The sequence below is a fragment of the Pseudochaenichthys georgianus genome, chromosome 15 (assembly GCF_902827115.2).
Source record: "Pseudochaenichthys georgianus chromosome 15, fPseGeo1.2, whole genome shotgun sequence".
Taxonomy (NCBI): domain Eukaryota; kingdom Metazoa; phylum Chordata; class Actinopteri; order Perciformes; family Channichthyidae; genus Pseudochaenichthys; species Pseudochaenichthys georgianus.
In genome coordinates this window covers 20,382,502-20,399,155 of record NC_047517.1, presented here as the reverse complement: position 1 = coordinate 20,399,155, position 16,654 = coordinate 20,382,502, and the positions used below count along the sequence as shown (strand labels likewise).

At 38.7% G+C, this 16,654-nt stretch overlaps 1 protein-coding gene across 1 annotated transcript in view; it reads left to right on the top strand.

Moving 5' to 3' along the window:
* Positions 1 to 16,654, top strand: part of LOC117459590 (neurexin-1a-like) — a 303,237-nt gene that overhangs the window by 75,540 nt on the left and 211,043 nt on the right. The window lies entirely within an intron of this gene.

The window sequence follows — 16,654 nt, the reverse complement described above, 5'->3', positions numbered from 1 at the left end:
TTAAACCTTGGTCCAAGTCTACAACAGCTGTTGTTGTTATTCAGGCAACCAATACAAATATTTCAAATGAAGCAATCAGCACCCTCCACCTGTGTGCAGACATAAACTTATACAAGGTTGCACAACAAAACTCTTCCCACATACTGTGTACCGCTCATTGGCGTAGCCTCAGCTTGCAATATTTTACTGCTTTCCACTGTGTATGCTTCAACAGTCAGAAGCTTCCCATAAGTGCAGTCAGGTTTGCCAAAGAGTGGATAATAGTAAATACTGTATGATGCCAGGAGAACCCCTGTTGCTTTTTAGGGCCTACAAACTAACCTTGAAGCAGGAGGGAATGTTCTCATCACTGAACCCTGGTAGAGAGCACAGCAATGGGGCTTCAGATGATACGAGTGCCAGAGGAAAGGGATAGATAACGTTGGAAAACAAACTGCTATCTCACTCAGGAGATGTCTGGGGCAGGGATATTTCCAAAGACTTCAATACTACTAGTTCACATCATATTCCCAATACAGTGAACCATATTACATGTATGGACAGCATCGTGCAAAGGCTGTAGAAAAACAACATCACTGAGGTAAAAACTGTTTGCTTCAGATGATGTAACCCCCGGCAGGGTTTGCCCCCAGGCCACTGTTTATGTGCATTAGATTAGAAGATGTAAATGGCTTTTCCCAACAGGCAGTGGAAAGCGCAGAACATGTGATGCCATGTTCAGTTGTTCCCTCTTATGTAAACCCAAACCATATATTAGAACACATTTAAGCTCATTTTCAACCTCAGAAAATATGTTTTATTTATTTATACTTCTTATTCTTGATCCTGAATCTGCATTAGTGTTGTTCAAGTTCAGATTTAATTTGATAGTAGCCACTTCTATCTCTTCAATCTGATGGCTTTAGCGTAACAAACTGCAAGTATTTTAGCTTTATTAACATCTTTAATTATGTAATCACCTATGCTTCTAACTTGGTGCCCATAATCGGAGGTGCCCTTTCTGGTCAGGAGAAGCTAATTGAAAGATGAATGACAAGATTTATTGCATAAATGAAATTACCGAGAGACCAGAATGTAATGGTGATTAAACAACTTCATGAAACCGTCCCCATGGGGTCATCATCCACTGAAAATGAATGACACAATTTCACAAATCTGCACCGAAGATTCTGCTAGTGCATTTTTCTTTTTTTAAATGCATACATAGTGGTTTTGAATAATCGTGTTGGTTTAGAATTATTCACCGGTAGACACTGATTGTATAAACAAAATCAAAATAGAAAACAGGCCCATGAGCAGTGTATTCCAGTGTTAAATATGCCATCTTAAAGACAACATATTTAGTTTTCTTTGCCGGGAGCCTTGCTAAGAGACATGATTTTAAACCAAAAGAGCTGCGAGGAGGCTGAATAATACAGCATGTTAAAACAGTCGTGTCGTATGTGTTATGTAAAATATATATTTAAATTATACTATGAATAATTCACATTTTCTTGAGGTTTTGCACATTTTGCCATTGGTGTATAATGACATGCTGCAGGTACACTCCACCGGTGACACCGTTATAGGACAGAGCCTAAGGGGTAATAAGATTGAGAGGGCACATAGATAGTGTGCGTGTGTGTGTGTGTGTGTGTGTGTGTGTGTGTGTGTGTGTGTGTGTGTGTGTGTCACAAGATGCTTGTCAGTGTGACAGGACAGCTGCTGAAACACACACAATTATGTACCATATGAAGGTGACATTAGGCCTGCAGGGCAACAGCAGGTGTCTAAGGAGAGGATATGACACCATGTCCTAATCCTCTGGAGACAGATGTGAGGAAGAACTTAAGTGCAACATTTCTAAGTTTTTATTTATTATTTATTTGTTCATACTTACATTGAGTACCAACATGTGAATGAAAAATATTTAACGAATACTTGCATATGTCTACAAAAAAAATACGTATCTCTTTTGTGTAAAAATATATAGATATTTGTTTTACCAGACTGGAACTTTTATAGTAGTGCATTTGTATTGCCATTCTATCATCTTGATAGACAGCAGACAGCTCCAGCATGTGATTATGAACTGTTCACTTCGGAGTCTGTTTGCTGCTCTCCAGCATCACACTGAGCAAATCAGGATCTTTCTTTAGGAGCTGAAGTCTGCAGGTGAGACATCAGAGGCCAAACAGTTTGATAGAGACGTTTGACAGAGGGGAAAGCCAGGCTCCCTCAGATGGTTATAATATAAAACATAGCACAGACCAAGAGTCCAAGAGACGGACCTTTTGTGACTTTCATTCTGCCATGTTATATTATATTCTTAGTAGATAATGCAATGGGAGAAATTATGAGCATGTTTGAAAAATCAGTTGTGAGATTTTTTATATTCATATTTTAGATTCAAGGCTTTTATTGTCATTTGTACATATTAGCGACAGTGTAGTTATGTCGATGACAATCTTACATGTATGTCCCAGGCTCCTCCAACAGTGCAACACAATAAAATAGATAACATGCAAGTAAATACAATAAAATAGAATAGAAGTAGTGCCATAAGGGTCTATATCTGTACAAGTGCAAACAGGTGAATGTTATGGATGTTCTTAGTTCAGGTGTTTCACATTGATTTATTCTAAAATATCCTTTGCCGTGTCAAACTGCAAAGTGACAAACCCATATTTGAAGTTAACTGAAACAAATCGTATTGAGGAAGGAATAGAATCGTAACAAAACCAACTGCTTCAAAATCATATAAAATGTTTCTGAATGATTGAGTCTATATAAAGATACACATTGAATATGTCACATAAACAGCGATACACAGCAGTGTGGGAGTGAATTTCCTTGTGGTCCAGAATCATATTCTGGCTTCTTGACAGTGCCGGAAGCAAATCATCTTCTTTAATGCACACCAGCAAATTCATTATAAATGCATTTATGTGGTATACTTCACCTTCCTTGAACGTTATTATGAAAGTGGTCTCCCATAGGGAAGTGAGCAGTGCACGTTTTACGGTGCTTTTGAAGTAAGAGGTGAATTTCCCTTTTTTATGCCAAAATCAAATCTTTAATCAAATCCATGCAACAACGCTTAGCATTTAGAAAAATGACTCACATGCCAGATACAATAGCTTTTGATTGAAACCTTATTATTATAGAATGAAGTACTTCCTTCTCAAAGTTTAGCCTATTTTCACTTTTGATAATGAATCAAGTGCTGCTAAAATGGTCACTTTGACATTGTCATATTGACCATTTATAAAATAATGCTTTATTATTACCTTATAAAATACCTAAAATACTGCAACAGCCTAACAGTAGCTTCCTACAGCAAAATAGCACAAACAGGCATGAATAAAATGATAGTTTTGTATTGCATAGGATCATATTCATTACTTTAATTTACTAGACTGATATTTTAACCGTTGACATGTGTTACGGCCCGGCTCATAGGCTGCAACAAAGATGGGAGACCATCAATCAATCAATCAATCAATGTTTATTTATATAGCCCAATATCACAAAAAGACCAGATAAGTGAAGTGTAACAAAAAGCGTATTCATTTACGATATAACAAAAACCAAAGGACTTCAAAGAAACCTAAGCAAACGTGGAAGTCAGTTATCAGTAATGATTGCGTGTGTGAACATGTGCAGAAACAAAGACGCGTCCAACAGAAGAGTGAGAGGGCAGTATGGGTTGGTGTTGGCCTTTTATGTCGACGGCCCAGGTGTGGCTCATCAGGTTGATCACCTGAAACACAAACAAGAGCCAGCCAGCAGAACACAAAGGCAGAGACCCCTAGTGGAGTGGAGGGGGTCGTAACAGCATGTTTATTTTCCATGTAGATAAGATATGACAAGATGGAGCTTTATTAATCCCTGTGGGGAAATTCAGGAGTTTAAGCAGCAACAGAGTGAGAGCGAAAAATCAGGACAGTACAGATTCACACAAGATTATTAAAATGAAAGATACAATTACAATTATATACAGCTGTTAAAACAATACATTAATTACATGAACATATATACATATTTGAGTCCATATGCTGCTGTTACCGCAACGTCATGGCAACATACAGTACAGTACAGTAAAGTGAACATTATGGAGAACAGTCCCCAGCAGCGGTCTGTTAGTAACAAGGGCGACCACAGAGAATGAACTGCTGGATTATTTTAATTTCATACTCTTATTCACATTTACATTTCCCCACACCCTCCATGTCATCCTCCTCTTTTAACCTCCTCTTCAGGTGTCAGTTTTATCATGCAGGGAGGTTCTTTCTTTTTGCCCACTGGCATAATGAATCACATGGCATGGCACTAGTTGGCGGGGCCTTGTCTCCTCTCAGCTGCCTGAGGAGCCATGTCAGATTGATGTACCAGTCACCCTGAGACTCCATCGCATTGTGATTAGAGCAGCCAACCATACACTCCAACTATCGAGGGCTTCTCCACAGGAGGCTACACACACTCTTTTTCTCCTTCGCTCACACACACGAGCGGACACAGACTAAAATAGCAAAGGTGATGCAGCAGTCACACAAGCTTTGTCACAGGGCTTCAGTGTGTGTGTGCCCCCAGCTATGTTTCCCGATGTTAAGCCACTCATTAAGCTCAAACACATTCCCCTTGAACACATCACGCTCCCAGCAATATTTTTTAATTAGTTTATTTAGCCTTCTTGTGACTCAAGGATGAAACTGCCCTCCTCCAGCAATGTCTATTCGTTAGTACCTTACTTAACTCTGCAGGGGCTGTGGCTCTGGCAGGATTTCAGATGACAAGTGTACTTACAAAGGTGAGTCAGAGATTCAGACCTACAGTGTTGATGATGGGCTGATATTGTTACTGTGTAGCTGGACACAAATCTAAATGGACACCTGGACAAGATTTGAGTAACGAGTGGCTCTATGTTCTCTTGTTTAATAACGCATATAATAATCCCTGTTCAAAGCACCTTGTCAGGTACATCAATAGATTTGCGTGTTTGTTTTAACTGGAGTTTTATTACAGGTGTTAAAGCCAAATCATATTGCCATCTAGTGGTGACCTCTGTAGTCAAAGCTGGCTCTTACAACATTTGTCCACAGATTTTTCCTGCGTTCTATCCAACAACTGAAGATAAAAACAACGATTATTTTCTTCGCAGTTAACTTATATGTCCAATGTAATATTTATAAAACAATACTAATCAACGTGGCATCTGAATCTGTGCGAATCACCACCCTTAAAATATCAGGGTAATACATTTACCATCATTTCACAACCCAATTGGATATATATAAATAAAAACGTAATAACAGCTATGAGAGGTTGGAGATTGATTCTCCGGACACATATGTGAAACTTGCACAGAAGGTTGGCCAAGATAAAAGTAGGCCAAATGTTGTAGCAAACTATGATATCACACTGATGCGAATTAGAAAAATGACAGTAGGATTTTAAATGCAATATGTTAGCGGAGCTGCATGGTGCTCGTGTGACAGACAGTAAGGGACAGGCCAGCCAGGAGGGAGCTGGGGGTGAGTAGGCGTGTGCACCCCCCCTTGCCTGCCAGCAACATGCTGAGATGGCACTTTCCCCCACAGACAGAGGATTGAAGGGATACAAAGTGCAAATCAGCTCCCCATCTCAGCAGGAAAGGGTTCATCTATCTGTCCATCACTAGAGCCTGCAAGCCATCCACCTCTATTTATTCATAAATCCCACTCACTCTTTATTCATTGCAGCCATTTTGTTTCACAAGGTCTCGCCTGCGCAGACACATAAAGACACACACAAACTTGCACAAACATGCACCTTAAAGCTTCAGTGTAAGATTGCATCCCGGCCGGACCATTTTCTGAAATTATTGAAGTTGCTAAGGAAGTGATGCGATGCAGGCTGATGATATGAGAGGAAATTGGCAAATAAATACCAAAACGGAATCTCCCTGAGTCTTAGCCGTGTGAAAGTGCTCCCTGTCATTATTCAGCAGAGAGCAAAAACAGCAGGCCAATTTTAAAAGCCCTGTTTATGGACTTCCATCAAATGTATGGCTTCATTTACTATCTGCAATTGAGGTCTGTGACAAGCTACAGTATAAGGGAGCACAGCCAGATGTGTGCATGTGGGGAAGCTGTCCTCTTTCTGCATTAGAGTAGAGGCTGTAAAAGTCGACTGCACACAACCATGCAGGCAATTAAATAAGACCATGTTGCAAATAAATATTATTGTTTTTTCTCATTGCTTTTAAATAAAGTCGCCCCTATAAATTCTGAGGATTTTATAGTTTCCAGGTGCATTTACTGAACACGGGGGTTGTATTTCACCCTGATGAGGTGTCATGATGTGTGATGTACTAGTATTAGATCCACCGGTTGCAAGGCGTGGCACATTGTTTTACAGTTCAATTTCACCCCGTCAGCAGCCCTTTGATGTCACAGCGGTTTGTTTTAGCCACGAGAAAAGGCCTTGCATGACACAAGGGCATATTTCCTCCACATGTCATCTAGAAATCCCTGGCCTTGTCTGATGATGTCAGCGCACATTTTGGTATGGGGGACACTCTGAACTACGACACTCATTTTTATTCTCTTTGTGGTCTGCCATTTTCTCGTGACCCTTCTCCGTCTCTCTGTCTGCCTTCATCTATCCTGTTTTTATAGTTGCTGGTCTGCCCTCCTGCACATGCTCTCTGTGCTGACAATGAGCTGTGGTCTGTAGGGCTGCCAGGACGGACTGCATACTAAGCTGGGAGGGGAGAAGAAACTAGGGCCAAGGCTAAGATAGGTGACCTTGGGGCTGGAGGCACATACAGAAGAGAGACAAAATAATAAAGACGTCCATCACATTTTCATTAGTATTGTCATTTACATTACACTCACCGACTTTCAAGCACTTTTGTCACGAGGCAGAGTTCTCAATTTCAGTATATTGCATTATTCTCGGCTGCTTCTTTCTCCTCCCTTGTATGTTGTTCTCTTTGCCTTCACACTGTTAGAGCACACTGTTGTGAGTAATGAAGTTCATCCTTCTGGCACAACATCACAGAGTGCACATTTTTTCCCGGGGCCTGGGGAAAAGCTTGGGCACCCACTACCTTGTATGAATAAATTCTCTGTCAACAACATTAATCTACACTGTAATTGTCCACCACTGCAACAGCAGCCCGTGCTTTATGAGCACACGCACAAAGGAAAGATTGACTCTCTAAAGCTGCACATTCAGTGGTGTAATCTAATGACATGGCTGTGTAAATAGGCAGTGTGGGAGTCTCACAGATAACTACACACAGCAAAGACCACATGACACTCAGCTGGAGAACAAATGTGATTGTCCTGTTGTATTGTTCTTATATAATGGTACCAAGTTACTGTTATAGACATATTCTGAAGCAGCCAAATCTTTATAGAAATTATGTTAATTTTGGAAGATTCTGCTGCCAACAGTTGAAATAAAATTCCAAGGAAGTATGTTATTTATGAAGTATTGTAGGTAAGTGAGTCATATAACTTTGACAGCCTGTCCTCCTACAAAAAACGACCATATACTGTAGGTCGATTGTTCAGCAGCTAAATACGACCCAGAGTCACGTTTTAAAGTGTAGCACCTCTAGTGGTCGTGTAAGAAACAACATGCTCCTGTCGATTGCAAAGGCTCCGGAGGGTCGTTTATTCACAAATAACCCTCTCTGGAAAATCCTAAATTGTGGAATAGTTTGGCCATTAAAATACTTTTTTATTAGATTTCTAGAGAGAAGTGTATATTGTACTTTTATAATCTACATCCAGTGGATGTGTAGGATCTACAGTTTGATAGATATACGAAGATGATTTGAGGTCTCGCCAGGAGAACGTGTACTGTATATGGGGCAGCTTCCATGTAAAGTTAGCGTGGGTGAAAACAGTATTTCCGGTCTCGAAGTTTTCATAATAAAACCGGAAGTATTCCCCACACTGTCAAATGATTACACAGTGATATCTCCATTACTCATCCACTAAAAAACATCAGTTTATCCTTGTTAATTACACAATATTGATTGGTTTAAATTGTGTACAATGCTTTTGTGTTTTTAACCTTCGATTCGGAGAAACAAATTGTTTTTTCGGAGTTTAGACACGACAGAGTTTCCGAAGGTACTACACTACCCAGAATCCCCAGCTATCGTTTGGGACTACAACATCCGCCTTGCTTTACAAACCCCGTGATTAGCCCTCAAGCTCTGTGATTGGATGTTGGAGTGGCAGTGCGACAAGGTTACGCTGTCAAACAGCTCTTTGAAATGGAATGGAACCACGGCAGACTATCCAAAACTGGACTTGGACGGGTCCAGCCCAGCCCTCCCCCCCAGAATTACACATGCTGGCTATTGTGTGTTTCGCAACATGTTCTATGGCACGTCTCTACTGGGAATTGTAGTTTTAAAAGACGTTTTCGTATTTCCCACAATTAGAAGTTGCCAGTATTAAACTGTATACATCCCTGGAGGTTTAGGGGATACGAAACACATTGGTGTTATCAAATGTAAAACATATAATTAATACATGGGTGAAAATTGCTTGTGTCCATAATGGGCAGCATTAATATACCCACATGACAGCTAAGGTCAGAAGAGCTTTATTTAACAGCTGGTCTTATGTCTGTGACCCCTCCTGTTGTTAATTGATAAGCCTGAAACATGCACTTGTCAAGGTTCAGATGCACATTTAGCAAATATGGCAGTAGCCATCGATCATCTTAAGATAAGATACTTTATTGATCCCAAGTTGGGAAATGTTTTTGTTACAGCAGCATGTACTACATTTATTTTTGTTACTTTGCAGATTCTGATTAATGATGTGAAATATAAACAACCCTTAAATCAGACTTTAGTTACACCTGAGTACAATTCAGCCTTATCAGTTTGTCTGTTTTGCACATCCTCCTGTTAATATCTTTGGACGTCCAGTACTAAACTGTTTTATTGTAGAGATCACTACAGTATCTTCTTGATATTTTCTATTCTATATTTCTATCATTGACCCCTATTTTGTATGTAGGCTACTCTTAATATTTAAATGTTTTCATCAAATATAACTTATTCAACAACTAAATTCAATAACGTGCTTTAACCACTAGGAGGTGCGGTTTAAAAAACCAGTGGTCTAGTTAATAAAACATAATAATATCAAACATAATATGACTATTCACTTTATTGTGAAATTAAAACAGAACGGTAAAGGAAAATACAGTTTCAGTCTCTCGATGTGAAGCTTATGCATTGTACCATGAACTTGTATAGACCTGTAACAGTCAACTGCATGAGGAGTTGGAAAGATATAGTTCAGAAAATCAGTAATATCTTTAAAAACTACAAAAAAGTCCCTTTCTATCAGCTGTGCACCGTTATGGTGTAAATACAGACTATCTACTAATTGGATCAAATATAAAAGTCAGCCGAATTAGTGTTGATACTGCAAGGAGACGTATTGTGTGAAAAGAAATGGAAGATGTTGTTTAATTGTTGATATTTGTTGGTCCATGTCACGTATTCAGTTTTGGCGGCATCTCTTCCAGTTTGTCAAAAGGTCTTCTGATCAGGGCTCTATAAATACATATCTACGGCAGATATGTAATATTTAATGCAGCCGAACCGTGTATTACAATGCCGTTATGTGATGACTTTCAAAGAGAAAAGCAAGAACACTCGGAATAAAGTATTATTTTTTTTTTTTTAAATGTTTTCCGATTTCATATCACATAAACACCATATCCCGACGTCTATTGCGGCGTGATTTTCAAAACCTCTGAAAAAAGAAACGTGTCTCTCAGAATCGAAAGAGAAAAACCTATGGGAAAAACACAAAAGCATTGTACACAATTTAAACCAATTAATGTCGTATAATTAACTAGGATAAACTGATGTTTTTTAGTGGATGAGTACTGCAGATATCACTGTTAAATCATTTGATCATTGGTTTTATTATGAAAACGTCGAGACCGGAAATACTGTTTTCAACCCGTAACTTTACATGGAAGCTTGCCGCATATACACGTTCTCCTGACGAAACCTCAAATCATCTTCGTAATATCTATCAAACTATAGATCCTACATATCGACTGGACGTGGAATCTAAAAGTACAATATATACTTCTCGCTAGAAATCTAATCATAAAGCGTTTCAATGGCCAAACTATCCTACAATTTAGGATTTTACAGAGAGGGTTATGTAAGGGATAATGTGCAGCGACGCGGTCATTATGGGGAAAAGAACACCGACAGGCTGATCAGGAGCCCGACGCGAAGCGGAGGGATCTAGATCGGCATGAAGGCACCTGATTCTGTTTTCTTCAAGGTTGTGTCTTCCTGGTCGAATGTACTTATTGTAAGTCGCTTTGGATAAAAGCGTCAGTTAAATGCAATGTAATGTAATGTATTACCTTTATAATCTGTACAGTGTATCATCCACAGAGGATGTAGTCTAATGACTTCTGAGTGCCACCATGAAGTGGATCTGAGGAAAATGTCTCCACAAACTATTGATGGATTGAAACTAAATTTGGGACAGACATTTATGTTCCCCTCAGGAGGAGTTTTATTAACTTTTTCCTTCATTTATTTCATCAAGTGCCATCATCAGGTCAAAATTCCAATATTTCCAATAGCCCACTTTGGTTTATGACTAAATACTTGCAAACTTAATAACTTTCCCATCAGCCTCAGTTATCTGAGCCTTGCCTGAGGTTTTCCCCGTGTCATTCCATTTTGAGACAAATGATACACAGTGTGAAAATAGAATAAAGGTTTTTTCTAATTAACTTCATGATTAAAGCTACTTTCTGCTTGGCTAGTGAGTTATTTTCACTCTTATGCCTGTATCATGGTACCATGCATGTTACTTTATCTTCTATTTCTCTTTAATGATTTATATTGAGAATGTGTTTTTGGATTTTTGGACTAGACTTAGTATTTCATCTCCAGGATCTTATTAGGAACTGCTCTTTATTTCCACAGCTGCAGACACAAACAGATGTACTTTAAGGGAGTGGTAATGGCAAAAATGTGTAAGATAAGCATCAAGGAAGAAAGAGTGAAATATTTATAAACCCAGTCTCTCACTTTGCATGTTTGATGTTACTGAAAGGCATTAGCGTCCTTCCGGTAGACCAGCCGCTGAATTGAACGAATCTTGCCCCATATTTAAATTAATGTCTTCCAGAAATATAAGTGTCCACAAGGCCAGCTCAAGAAAGGTGGATAATAAGATTTACAGTATAGGAACGCACTCTTAAACGTTCACAAGTGCTGACATGCACTTTAAATGATCTGTGTCTCTTATAAAAGTAGTTATTTTTTTACTTTTTATCCATCTGAGAGCCTCTTCTGATGCTCTATTGTAACTGTTTTTTCTAGCAGACATGTAAATGCTAATTAGAGAATAATTGGCTTCAGCCAGTTTGCAATTCACCGGGGCATGTCTGTGGATCCGTCCAAAATCTCCTCCTCGGTTGGACACAAAACGTTGCAAAGTAACTCCTTTTGTGGTGGAATGAATCAAGTTAATAGGGAACCTCAGATCCAGGCTGTCAAGTCTGGCGCCATACTTACGGCTTTAGAGCCATTAGACATTGGTCTGGTGTCAGTCCTGCCTGACAGACTGCCACCCTGGGGTCACAAGAGGAGGACAGTCTATGCTTCCAAAAAAAGCACCCACAAAGAGACAACCACGAGAGCACAGTCTCCACAAATGACTTATCGCCTCCAGCGTCGCGTCCCCTATCTACATTTGTTGAAGCTGCTTGGCTATTTTAATCTTCGTAAGCATTAAAGTAAACGAGGGCAGACATCAGAGTGGATCGTCTCTCTAACAGTGCAGAGCTGATAGCTGCTGGTGTGGGTCATTTGGATGTGAAGCCATGCCCTTCATCATGCCTGAGTGCTAACCATCATGCCCCCCCACCATGATTACTACTGTTGTTTGCCTGAGGTTCCTGGAGAGAGACAGTTGTCAACACTTTCACTGTTTGTCATTGTCTGCAAAACGTACATCCTTTTTGATTGTGCTCCCATCCGCATTGTTCCAATTGGCTCAGGTTCAATTCCAGTGCAGAAGGTTTTCCTTTGTTGTTGACAAGGTGCTGCTATTTGCTATCATAAGCCCTGACACAACATAGAACAGAGAGTGTATACAGAGTGTCCTGTCAGCAGGCTATAATCTTCTTCTGTTCAGTTAATTTGGAAAGTTTGGGTAAAATCTGGTTATTTTGTTATAATAACAATGGATTCATTGTTGATATGTTAATGCTAAACACCTTGCTAGTAATGACAAAGTCCATATCTCACCTGTCAGCATGCAGAGTGTCTTCTACCTCAGTGCTTCGGTTTTCTAGCCCGTAACTTTCATTTTTTTGGATTACGCAAATCTTTTGGCTAAAGCCGGTAATTGTTTTGAGGCTTCTTGCTCAGGAAATGTAAGAGACCAAAAGTCAACCTGATCTCACCAGAATGCGTGACTCCACCACGACTCCTTAACACCACAATGCGTGGTGGAGTCACGAACTTTGTTACATTTGCGTGTCGGCACCACGCAAACAACCCCAATGTAAAGTGAATGAGGGTCCTTTGTCGTGGTGCACACACGCATTTCTACAACGTCCCGCAGTGAGCTTTTATTCTATACAACGTTTTTCAAATCTACTTTATAGCGTGTAGTAACTCACGGGAGGCTTCTTTTATTTTATTTGTATTCATAATTATTTTTATTTTTCGTCAGAATGTAAAAATTACATTAGTTACGAATTTGTGTTCTCAAAAAACAGTGCATTGTGTGTAATGCAACTGTGATTTTTATTAAATTAGTTAGTTTTTAAGGAAGGCCAGAGCTTCAGCTGTGTCAAATAGATTGTTCCCTTTAGTTAACGTTATTTAAAAGATAATTATCATGTCTTGTATTACGAGCGTCCATTCCCATTGGATAACGGAGAATTTTACACCCGGAAGTAAGTAGCCTATTCTCCTTACTGTCGATTGATTTTACAGTGATATCTGCACTACTCATCGACTAAAAAACACCAAATTGTCCTTGTTAATTACACAACATTGATTGGTTTGAATTGTGTGCAATGCTTTTGTATTTTCCCCCTTCGATTCGGAGAAACAAATATTTTTTCGGAGTTTTTGGACGGCAGAAGACACTACACTACCCAGAATCCTCAGCTATCGTTTGGGACTACACCATGAACCCCGTGATCAGCCCTCAAGCTCTTTGATTGGTTGACCTCCAACTGCATTCCATATGAAAAAAAAACGTTTCGTAAAAGAGAAAATCATACTTTATTCAGCAGTGCTTGCTTTACTCTTTGATAGTCATCACATGAATGCATTGTAATAAATGGTTTGGCTGCATTAAATATTACACATCTGTCTTAGTTCTTTATTTATCTACAGAGATCGGGCATCAGCATAGACCGGAAACTATTCTTTTACCGTTCTGTTTTAATTTCACAATAAAGTTAGTAGTAATATTTTGTTTTGATATTATTGTTTTTTATTAACTACTAGACGACTGGGTCATGTTAAGACCATCTTTTTTTGGTTGCTATGGATTTTTTCCATCGCTTTTGTGTTACAAATATCAAAACAATAACAAAATAATATTCGTCGTAAACTAAACCAGAAACAGCAGTATATTTTATTTTGTTAACACTGTAAACTTGACAGCCTTTTAACCTATGCTTTTAACCCAAACCACCGACTGGTTAAAGCACGTTATTACACGTTTAGAGTAATTGCAATGCAGGCAGATTGTGTTGCTTTTTAATGACTGTTTAAAATGCCTTTTTCTTAATGTCTTTCATTTTTGTAAAGCACTTTTGAATGTGTTATATTTTATGAAAACATTCAAATATTAAGAGTACATACAAAATAGTGGGAAAGTAGAAGGTCAATTATATAAATATAGAATAGAAAATATCAAGAAGATACTCAAATGATATCTAGAGTAAAACAGTTTAGTGCCTGATAGGAGGATGTGCTAACTAATAAGGCTTTATTTAAAGAAATGTGCAGAATACGACAGTGTAATGGTGGAGGTACACACATTGATAGATGTCTTGTAATGCACTGTTGATGAACCTGTGACCTAAGTTTGTCATTCATTGCATAACTACGCTATTGTGTATATGATATGTCAATAAACCTTAGAAAATCTTGAAATCTTGAAAGGGATGTGCAAAATAGCAATTATATACAGTCTTTAATGAACTATTAGAGAATAACGAGTAATGAATATGCTTTAAACGGATCTGCAGATAAATATTTAGTCTTCTCAACCACCAACTATCAAATATCTCGCCTGATTGTTGGCACTTGACAATCACCTTCACTGAATTTCATTCAGGTGTAACTAAAGTCTGATTTAAGGGTTGTTTATATTTCACATCATTAATCCAAATCTGTAAAGTAACTAAAATAAATGTAGTGGAGTAAAAATACCAGGTTAACCTTAAAGAAAGCCCTCAGGATTATAAAAGACCACCATCACCCCAGCCACAAACGGTTCTGTCTGCTGCAGTCTGGCAGGCGGTACCACAGCATTCGGACTAAAACCACCAGACACAGAGACAGCTTCATCCCACAGGCCAGAAGACTATTAAACACCTGAATTTAGAAATAACATTCATCTGGCTGCTACTTAGAAATTATTTATCTAATATATCATATTCCAATCACTTGTATATAGACTCTTATTGCACTATTTCACAATTTTTTCTGTGTATCTGTTTTATTGCGTAGCACTGTTGGAGGAGCCTGTGACCTAAGGGGGGGAGGGGGGTAGGACACGTTCGATTCCTGTTTTGAATAGTGTGCCGTCGATGGGTTTCATTCCATTTCAAAGTCCTTTTGGACACTCTGTGTGTAAACGTCGCGCATCCAATCACAGAGGTTGAGGACTGATCACGGGGTTTGTCAAGCTAAGCACATGGTGTAGTTCCAAACGATAGCTGAGGATTCTGGGTAGTGTAGTGTCTTCGGCATGACCCAGTCGTCTAGTAGTTAATAAAAAACAATAATATCAAAACAAAATATTACTACTAACTTTATTGTGAAATTAAAACAGAACGGTAAAAGAATAGTTTCCGGTCTATGCTGTTGCCCGATCTCTGTAGATAAATAAAGAACTAAGACAGATGTGTAATATTTAATGCAGCCAAACCATTTATTACAATGCATTCATGTGATGACTATCAAAGAGTAAAGCAAGCACTGCTGAATAAAGTATGATTTTCTCTTTTACGAAACGTTTTTTTTTCATATGGAATGCAGTTGGAGGTCAACCAATCAAAGAGCTTGAGGGCTGATCACGGGGTTCATGGTGTAGTCCCAAACGATAGCTGAGGATTCTGGGTAGTGTAGTGTCTTCTGCCGTCCAAAAACTCCGAAAAAATATGTGTTTCTCCGAATCGAAGGGGGAAAATACAAAAGCATTGCACACAATTCAAACCAATCAATGTTGTGTAATTAACAAGGACAATTTGGTGTTTTTTAGTCGATGAGTAGTGCAGATATCACTGTAAAATCAATCGACAGTAAGGAGAATAGGCTACTTACTTCCGGGTGTAAAATTCTCCGTTATCCAATGGGAATGGACGCTCGTAATACAATACAGAGGACATGATCATTATCTTTTAAATAACGTTAACTGAAGGGAACAATCTATTTGACACAGCTGAAGCTCTGGCCTTCCTTAAAAACTAACTAATTTAATAAAAATCACAGTTGCATTACACACAATGCACTGTTTTTTGAGAACACAAATTCGTAACTAATGTAATTTTACATTCTGACGAAAAATAAAAATTATTATGAATACAAATAAAATAAAAGAAGCCTCCCGTGAGTTACTACAAGCTATATAGTAGATTTTAAAAACGTTGTATAGAATAAAAGCTCACTGCGGGACGTTGTAGAAATGCGTGTGTGCACCACGACAAAGGAGCCTCATTCACTTTACATTGGGCTTGTTTGCGTGGTGCCGACACGCAAATGTAACAAAGTTCGTGACTCCACCACGCATTGTGGTGTTAAGGAGTCGTGGTGGAGTCACACATTCTGGTGAGATCAGGTTGCCAAAACTAGGTCTCAAAGAGAGTGAATATCGAACCTACATTTGGCAGGTGGCCAGAAGCTACACTTTAAATGAAAGCTTTTTTACTTAGTATGCAGATAAGCATATCAACCTGAAAGCTGATTGTTTAGAGCTGCCGCCAAGTGACCAAGGAAATAAGTTGTTGCAGGTTTTCAAAACCAAATATATATCTTTCCTCTACCTCATCCTAGGGCAAATTCTAAATTGTTATTTCAATAAAGAAACATTTTACATGTTAAGATTTTATAATTCAAAGACAATTAGCTACATAGGAATTATTTATCTAACATATCATTCCAATCACTTGCACTATTTCACTATTTCCCTTTTTTTACTATTTTTCCTTTTATATTTACAATTTTTTTATGTTTATCTGTTTTATTGTGTTGCACTGTTGGAGGAGCCTGTGACCTAAAATGTTCATCGTCATAACTACACTGTAGCTATGCACGTGACCAATAAAAGCCTTGAACCTTGAACACTATAGTGTAGTATTCTTAATGTGAGCCTGCAGAGCAGTCCTGGTAATGACCAGAGGTTATGCCACATCCAAG